This window comes from Podarcis melisellensis (genome assembly GCF_964234715.1).
Source record: "Podarcis melisellensis genome assembly, chromosome: 4".
NCBI classification, from domain to species: domain Eukaryota; kingdom Metazoa; phylum Chordata; class Lepidosauria; order Squamata; family Lacertidae; genus Podarcis; species Podarcis melisellensis.
Genome location: NC_138531.1, coordinates 33,904,444 through 33,914,139, shown reverse-complemented (window position 1 = coordinate 33,914,139; position 9,696 = coordinate 33,904,444). Strand labels below are relative to the sequence as shown.

Sequence of the window (9,696 nt, the reverse complement as noted above, 5' to 3'; positions counted from 1 at the left end):
TCCTTTTCTGGAATGTTCATCTGGTGCTAACTTTGATATTATTCCGATACCAGCCAGACATAATTTTTTGGTTCGCAAGAATTCCAGCATGTGAGCTGTTCCTGACTGTTATTTTTTATGTTGGATTTTATCACCCTACCATTTGTGTTTTAAATTCTTCTTGTTTTATTTATGGTTGGGTTGTTCTGATGCACTCCACTGAAGGGTAGCGTAGACATTTTCCAGAAAAATAAACAAAGGGACATACCATCATACGGTATCTTTCCGTTGTCTACCTCAGTTGAGAGACTGGGAAATGGCAACTATTTTGAACAATCTGTAAATCTAACAACAACAACAAAGCCAACCCTGTAACTTGTTCTGGTTCTCTGTGATTAGCCACAACCACCTTGATCTATTCACTATTTCTGTGCATTTTGTGTTTTCTTAATGAATTGGCTGAGGAAATGTACGAATGACAGCACTCTAAGTACAACTGAGACCTCAGCCATTAATTAGAACTCATTTGTTTCTCATTCTGAGCAGCACTTGACTTGCACAATTAGGCCTGTTCAAAATCATGACCGTACAAGCAAATGTGATTGGGACAATAAACATGCTTAATAATAAGCACATGTACTAAAAGAGCAGGACTGATTCACATTATGGCTGAGTCCAAGAAGTAACACCATTTTGCTGTGTGGCATAGGTTTTTCTGTGTGCATCACAACAGGTCTGGCCCTGCCATGTGGTAGAATGAAGAAGCTGCCTCAGGCGGCGGATTTGGAGTTATTAAATATATTTTTGGTGAGCTAATATGCTGGAGAAACATCATATTAGCACTCCAGGTATGTCTAATATTTGACTTTAGCAGCATGATTGTCATGGCAACATATGGATTTGTGTTCATCGTCTGTTTTGGGGAGGACCAAGGTCTCTCCATGGAGATACGTGTGCATCATCTGAATGCTCATTTTGTGTCGTGCTCCAACCACAGTAGTTAGACTGGGGAAAGAAATAAGTAATGGAATTGAAATGAAATTAGCCCAGTAAATGCTCTGAGGAACCAGAGTCAAAACAAAAAAAATTCCTTCCAGTAGCACCTTAAAGACCAACTAAGTTAGTTCTTGGTATGAGCTTTTCGTGTGCATGCACACTTCTTCAGATACCTATCTGGAACTGAGGAACCAGAGCCTTGATGATGCCATTCAGGGATATGGTTCTAATCAGAGATCACCCCAAGTGAAACATGTAAACTCAGCTAATGCAAGAGACTTCAGTGCACACAATGGATCTCCCTCTCCTGTCCCATTCAGCCCCCTGCACATCCTCAAAATCAGATCCAGAACAGATTTTTTTTTGGGGGGGAGGAAATGGAACCCCGATTGCACCAGTGAAACATTGCAGCATTGGATACAACCCTCATTATTTGCTTAATTTGTTTTGTAAGAAATAACATACTAAGAAATGAGATTTTATCTTGCAAGCTTCAGCCATGTTCCATTGCAATAACCCTTCAGAAATCTCATTCATCAGTGCGAATTCCTCCTAATCTACATATTTTTATATGCAGGTTTTCCCTAATATGGTGTATTTTTAGATGTTCTCTTTACTAATTTATGCATTTTATGCACAATTTACTTAGTAACAGGACTTTAAAATTTGGTGAACATTTTGAGGGACAGCTACATTTCGGTTCCCATATTATTCAGCAAACTGTATATTAGATAGGTTTGTCTTCAGATGTGAACACAGTTTCATTGCCCCCCCCCATTCCTAGTTATGGGATATGTTAAAAAGCTTTTATTTTGTTGTTCATCTTGGATTTGCTTGATGAAGGACAGGATAGAAATAACATGGACTAGATGACCCTTGGGGTCCCTTCCAAGTCTACAGCTCTATGATTCTATGGAATAGGATTGGCCCAAATGTTGCCCACCATCTTTTTCACTGACAGAGGCTCTGCACCTTCAGCAGTTCTGTGGCAAGTGCAACTGGTGAGGCTTTTTCCCAACGTGGAAGTTCTGCTGTGCTGCAGAAAACACCATCTGTTTAACTTCTACCAGCTCGTCTGCTACTGAAGTGTGCAGAGTGTCTCTGTTAGAAAAAGAAAAAAGTGATAACTGCAACATGCTAAAAATGAATTAAGCAACTCACCTATTTTTTTAGGTGTTCGGGTATCTGAAGTGGCAGACAGATGTGTGATGGGGCACATTCAGAACCTCCTTTCATTGCTGAAGGATGTTTTCTGGTGCTTAAGCTATATTTTACAAAGGAGGTTAAGGGAAAATATGCAGCAACTTTTATTAATATGACTGCTGGTACCTTGTATCAATGACTGTTCTAACTAGGACAAGGTGAATATCTGCCTCCAGCTCTAGAGGCAGGGAAGGAAGAATGTATGTTTATTATCACCCTGGTGAACAGAAGTTCATAATCTAAATATCCATACATTGTTATAAGTAGGGCATTCATCTGTGCAGAGACAGGCAGACATTATATCTTTCAAGGCAAATTGATTTGTTTTGACATAATGAACGAGGGCCAAATGAAAGAAAACGTCATTGGAGTTTCAAATCTTTACCTTATGCAGTTGCGCCATATGGTTCCCCCCTCCCTTGTATAGCTCCACTTCAGTAGTTTAAGAGAGGTCCCCCCCCCCTTACATTCTGGACTATTTGCATGTAATTGCCTTCCCTGTAGCTGAAATACAAATTTTAGCATTACAGTGAACTGCAAAGAGCTTACTTGCTGAGGGGATTTACATACCAGCTATTTACTCCAGGCGTTTTCACAGTATTAGCATCTCAGGTTAGGCACATCAGTTTTGTAATCACTTCACAAAGTGGAAAAGGTGACACTGGGAACTTAAATAAAACGAGGAGGCAAAAAAAAAAAGAGAGAGCTATTAAAATTATTGCACTACCTACCTATGTATGAACAGAGCTTTAAAAAGCATGGTCTATAAAGCGGGGCGCTCTATAGTTCCGCATCTGGCTCAGAATTGTTTTCTAACCAGCAGCCACTCTCCGGGATTTTAAGGAGGGGTCTTCCCTACTACTACTTAACGATGCTGAGGATTGAACCTGGGACCTTTTAGATGCAGAGCAGTGACCCTACCAATGAGCTGCAGTCCTTTCCCAGGGATCTGTGCCAGAAAGGATGGAAGAAAAATGCAACCCTGTCCATTCTCCCTCTCTCCTGGTTGTACAGGCACATTAAATAATATCTGAACCCTCTCACTGTTTGATGTGTTTATGAAAGGATATCACAACATAGTTCTTGTGGCTTAGGTCCTAAGTTTTCACTGGAGGGAGCATCCTGTGAGTGGAGTTTTGCTTATAGGACACTAGTGGATCTTGCCTTCCCCTTCCCCACCCCTCTTTGTCCCTGGAAAGTCTGTTCCAGAGAGCTGGCGAACCCTCTGAAACAGGTTGAGAGTGCAAGGGCCAGCAGCAGCCTGCCTCCGGATTATGCCAAGCTATTAGACAGAGTGAGACCTCTGCTTCAGGCCACTTAAGCATCACCCAGGGGTGCCCTGCCAGCCCTGCCATCGACGGAAAAGTACCATTTGGTGGCAAGATTGTGTTCATTTCACCTCAAATCATGCAAGAGCTTGTGGAGTGCACAAGATGTCACGTGATTTGGGGTGAGAGATCACCCTCATGGCAGCGGCAGGAGCAGGGAGGTGGTCGTGGCAGTGGTGGCAGTTGCAGGGCAAATTGGCACTGCCCGTTTCCCCTCAAGTGGCAAAACGGGACACATCGCCCTTGCCTGCCCCCATGCTCCAGTAGGAGCTTCTGCTGGATCCCAGCCTCCTCCAGACAAAAGGAGCCCATTGTATGCAATGCTTTTCTTTCCCCCTCTTTGGGGCATTGTAGGTTGCCTTCTTTGAAAACAGGAAGTTGAGCAGAGTGGACTTGTACTCAGTGGCAGCTGGCCCATGAGGCAAGTGCAAAATTGCCCCACTACTCTCAGCCTGCCCTCTTACTTACAACCAGTCCAGGCGTTGGCACTGCTAACTCATCCTTCGTCTCACTTTCGCCTTTGTAGAACTCAGGAAGGAGGAGGAGACAGACAAAACTTAGAACAGAGGTCTCCAAACTAAGGCCCACGGGCCGGATAAGGCCCAAGGGACTCGTTTATCCAGCCCACGGTGACCCCCGCTGCCCGCTCTTACCGGCGCTGCACTGCGCGGCTGCTGACGTCCGGGTCGGAGGAGCACCGGAAATAGCTTGTGTGCATGTGCAAGCATTATTTGCAGTGCACATCTGGGTCAGAGGAGGCTCGTGCACATGCGCACACGCTGTTTCCGGTGCTCCTCCAACCCAGAAGTGCGCCGGAAATAGCATGGGCACGCGCTCCCCCGTCCTCTGGCCCACCGCGCAATCGGTGCTGGAGACACCAGCCCGAGGCGCGGTAAATTTGCTGACCCCAGGCTTAGAATATCCTGAGGGAGATAAGCACGTCTGCCAGTCCTCACCCCCCCCCACACACACACTCTATTGCCCCTATACATTCAAGCCATTCCCACTCCAACCTCTGTAAAATCATAATTATCAAACAAACCTAGTAATCACCTATCAGCCTAAAAAAAAATGCTGGAGGCTATTAAGGTCAATGCAAAGTAAAAACAGCAGCAGCAAAATAAGACCACACAACTCTAGCAGAGAAAACTCTCTGCAGCCTTTGTCCTTTGTATGTTGACTCAGAAGTAACTCTGTGTGAGACTTGCTCTCAAAGTGTGCATAGACTGTGCTTTTCGTTCTCTTCTTTCACCCTTCAATTCATACCTCTTCCTCCTTAGTGTCCAATAGAAGCTTTTCTTCTAGTAGGGAGGTTAAAGCATGCAATTCTAAGTATGTATATTGTATTCAGTGGGGCTTAGGGGGTTTGGCCTAACTGCCATTGTAGGAGTTGCACAAAATCTTACCCTAAGCAACAAACAATTGCATGTCTGGATCCCTCTTATTGGATGTGGACATATGTTGCTCATTTCCTAAAGCCATTAAGCCCTTTACTCTGCAATTAATTTTCCCCATTAAAAATCGCTGCAAATTCTTTGGCTTAAAAGAGCAGCAGCGTTGAGTCACCAAGCTGGGTTTGCAGGTGGCAAGCACTTAAGATTGTGGGAGTTATAAAATGAAAAATGGTTTCGAAAATGTCGTTTTCGGAACAGCAGTGTTCCTCGTAATGTTTTGGCTCATCACAATGCAAACAGTTGACATGCACAACAATCTAATGCAGCCCAGCACGGTGGGTTATTTGGCTAGTGTCGTTCCGCGGAGGTCTGCCACTGTGTTAACACCCAGATGTGATACAGTTGGGGGGAAATGTCATTGCACATCCAGTCTTCAGGCTCTTTTCACAGGAAGCATAATGAAGCTCAAACATGGGAGCTTTTACATTACATCGAACTATGTAGGAGGCAATTACCCAGAGGTTGTATGGTCAATACTTACCACTTATTACACAGAAGTGCCTATAAATACATCAACACAAGCTATAACAATGATTGACAGAATGAGGATATAGTGTAGATCCTCAGCAGATTGTCTATGTTAAATTATTGTAAACTCCCTCTTCTAATAGTTTGCTTGCATTTCTGTACGTACAGAGAGAGAAAATTAAATATTTCAGTCCTACCTTATCGTTATATAATTCAGAGGAAGGACTATATTTGTATTTTGCTTCTTCTCCAAAACGACTCTTACAGTAATTAACCATTTAGACCACTATAACATCGCTGTATTGTCATCTTAATTTGAGCCAAATTTGTAAAGTTTCTTAGATTTGGTTATTTCCCACACATTTATTTATATAGGTGAGAAAGTTTATAGACTATCAAAGCGGTGTGCAACTGTACATATGCACAGGCACACACCACAACAAGCCAATCATTTGTAGATCCCCCAAAATTTGTAATTTCTATTTTACTTGTTGTTAATTGATTCGCTACCAGTTCTCTGTCTATTAACCAAATAAATCAAGCAGAACTGACATTTGATCTAACAAAAGGCCATGTCCTTTAACATTTGTATTACTTTTGCAATTTGTATTCAGTATTTATGAACCCAATGCATTTTTCCTAATGATGAATAAACTCTTAGTGCATTTTGTGTCCTCTTTAGAGTGATAGCTCAGCAGTTCCCTGCAGTTTGGGTAACAAGATGGTAAATGCATTGCCTGAGATTCCCGATTAGTCATATGCAGAGTAGATTCACTGAATGCAGTGGACTTGCCCATGGCTTCTAATGGGTCTACTCTAAGTAGGACTAATGTTGGCTTTCAACCCATAGTAATGCAAGCTATTATGAGACAAATCTGGGATGAGCTTCCATAGTCTTTTCATCACTGTTTCTTCTTTGACGGTCCAATGCACAAACTGTTAAATTATATGCAGTTTCCATAGAAGAGAAGCTGTGTTAATCTGTTGCAATGGTAACAACAAAGGCACAATTTTTTCCCCATTGTGGCAGGGCTTTTCACAAGCAAAATGGTAAGTAGGCTGAGAATCAGGACACTGACACTGTCTATACTGCCTGACTGCAATTTTTCCATAATGCACATTTTCCAGAATCCCTTGGAGACTATATGTGCTGACTATCCAACGTTCAAACTGCCTTATACGTGGTTTCATGTGCTGCACATTCTCCTTCCCTCTGTGTGAATGTGCAGAACTACTGGTGTCTATGCACATTCTCTGCTGAATTCTCACATTCTCCAATAAATTAGTATCTATAGGGAGGAAACAAATAGTGTTCTTGTGTGAGACTTAATAATAAAGGAACTTACACCATTACAAAAATTTGAAACTAAATGATATGTGGTGCCCTAGATTGTTTTAACTGCAGCTGTTTTAATATTGCAGTGGTTCCTTTACATTGTGGTTTCATGGATATTGTAGTTTGATGTAAGCCGTCTCGGGAAGATTTTGTCTTGAAATGCAGCGTATAATATTTTGTTTAATATAATAAAAAATTAATGAAATCTGTTACATACAATAAATCAAAACACCATCCTGCAAGCTAAGGTTTTGGAAAGCATGAATTGGCATAAATTCTTCCGTAGTTTCTTTTTTTCAGCATCTATGCATATAAAACTAACAGCGGCCCAATATGTGTCAGGCTCTTTAGGCCCCTCTGCCTGGACTCTGAACACCGGACTACTTTCCCAAAAGCTGTTTCTAGATACCTCAGATTCTTAATACGTTTCCCACAAAATGCAGGCTATTTTGCCTCTCTGGCATTTCTCGGGTAAGCCCTATCATTAAATGTTAAATATGTATTCACAGTTCATTTTAAAAATGAGAAAGCAAAACATTTATGCAGAGACCAGATTTAGCAGAATTCAGTTCGGATGAATCATTGGTGGACAGCCTCCTAGAGGACTGCAGGAATATGTCTGGGAAAGAGCTCTTTTTTATGGTGATGCAAGAATACAAATCCAGAGAGCAGATTGTAATTACTACACTGCCACCTGGTGGTGAAGTGGATGAGGAGGCAGTTAAAGGACGAGGACTTCCTGACCAGAGAGTCAATCTTACTATAGGTGCCCCATGGAGCTTGTTTACATGTGTGATTAGCATTTGCACCCAACATATCCGTATTGTCCTCGTGCTTTGTCTCATTTCTAGTTAAAGGCAGAGTTGTCTACTCACCTGACTGGCGGTGGCACTCCAGAGAAGGTTTTGCGCTACGTGTTCTGACTGAACTTTTTTAACAAATGGAATCACCAGGGTTTGAACCGGGCACTTTATGCTACCGTTGAGCTATGCTAATAATAATAATAATAATAATAATAATAATAATAATAATAATAATAATAATAATACCTATATTTATGCAGGTACCTAGTGAAAATATTTAAAAGCAACTGTATCAAAATGAATTATTGTGAAAATGAGAAATACTGGAAGGAGGGTGCAACTTTTGTCTTCACTCAGGGCGCCATATTAGCAAAGCAATATTACCAAATCACCCTGGGATTTCTTGGTGAAGAAGGGCGGTATATAAATTTAATAAAATAAAGAAGTAAAAAGCCTTTCCCTGGCTTGCTGAAGCTAAATAGATATCTGGGTCTGTTCAGTGCCTGGTTGGGGGCCTACTGGGGAACCACCCTTTGGATCCCATGACAGAAGAAAGGGAGAAAATTAATGCGAGGAAATAAATAGAAATAAACCATACCTTTCCTTTTGTACCTAGGTGGGCACTGCTCCGCCTTTTTTTCCCTTCTTGTTTTGGCTTGTTTTACGACTAGGCTATTGAGCAATATATGTCTTAATTCATCTGCTTACCTATCTACCTATCTATCTGGATTCGTACACAGCTTATTCACCACAACTTTTAAGCAGTTTACATTTTAAAAATAATAATAATACAGTGATACCTGGGTTAATAACTTAATTTGTTCTGGAGGTCCGTTCTTAACCTGAAACTGTACTTAACCTGAGGTACCACTTTAGCTAATGGGGCCTCCCGCTGCTGCATAGCTGTCAACTTTTCCCTTTTCTTGCGAGGAATCCTATTCGGGATAAGAGAATTTCCCTTTGAAATAGGGAAACGTTGACAGCTATGGTACCACTGTAATGCTGATAAGATCAGACCTTAAAAACAAGTTGATTTTTTAATTCCTCTTTTAATTAGCCAATGGACCTGAGAAGGGAAAATGTCCATAAAATGTAGCAATAAAAGTTTTTTGCTCTCTTTCTCATACATTATGCTGTTTCGATGCTTCACACACACACACACACACTGCCCTGGGCACATGCCTTTCTCACACCACTCCTTGATTTGAGTCTGGGAGGACCACAGGTTTTAATACCTACTAGAGCTCTCTGCCAAGAAGCTTGTGTAAAATGCTGCATTAGGACCACAGTTTCTTACGTACTTTGGAACTTTCTCAGCCCATAAGGCACTTAGCATGTAGCCCTGATACCTCTTCACATGGAGGATATAACTATGATTATGCTCTTTGCTGCTGCTCTTGTTAAATTTATTACCCACCTTCGCCAGGAGGTAACAGGGAGGGTTGCAACAATCTTAAATTCAACATGAAAAATAATCAAATCACAGGAATAGGGTGGATCCCAAAAGCACATCTCAGGCGTCCAAGCCAAGGCAATGAAGTGCATCTCCAACAGATTTCAAGAGCTGTATTATGAAGGTGCCAGACACGCCTCTGCGGAGAGGGGATTCCACAACTTGGGGGCTGCCACAGAGATTTCCCTCTCCCGGACCCCCCCCCCCCAACATTCCTAGCTTCTGAGGGCAGTGGAGCTGCCAAGAGGGTCTGCCCTGCTGATCTTAAAACCTGACAGGGTCTGTTGGGAAGGAGGCAGTCTTTCAGAGATTTGGGGCCTAAGTTATACAAGCATTCCCAGTTAGACAAGCCTTTTGATATGAAGCTATGCCAGGAATCCTATTCTTTTTATTGATCAGTGAGGAGTTCGGAAAGCTGTTCCAGTCCTTGCTTATTTGAGGGTTAAATGTTTTTGTTGTTGTTCTTCACAGAGCCTTCGTGGTTTGATTCTGTATATGATTGTTGCCTAAGTTCCTAAGTTACATTTTGTACCTAAGGAGATTTGTTTTCTGTTTTTCCTTACGTTTTGAGGAAATATATTTTGATCCCTGTACATATTTTTAAATTTTGTTTTCTCTGCAGAATTATTGGTATGTTCATTTGCATGTTTTGGGCTGCAAGCCTATATTTACACAC

General features: G+C 41.8%; 1 long non-coding RNA gene across 1 annotated transcript; it reads right to left on the bottom strand.

Annotated features, from left to right (window-relative positions):
- Nucleotides 1-6,290: 6,290 nt before the first annotated feature.
- On the bottom strand, nt 6,291-7,381 carry LOC309368012. The gene is made up of 2 exons (XR_014167484.1): nt 7,315-7,381; nt 6,291-6,717 (listed from the first exon to the last, which is right to left on the bottom strand). It is a non-coding gene; the product is annotated as an uncharacterized lncRNA (long non-coding RNA).
- Nucleotides 7,382-9,696: the final 2,315 nt, after the last annotated feature.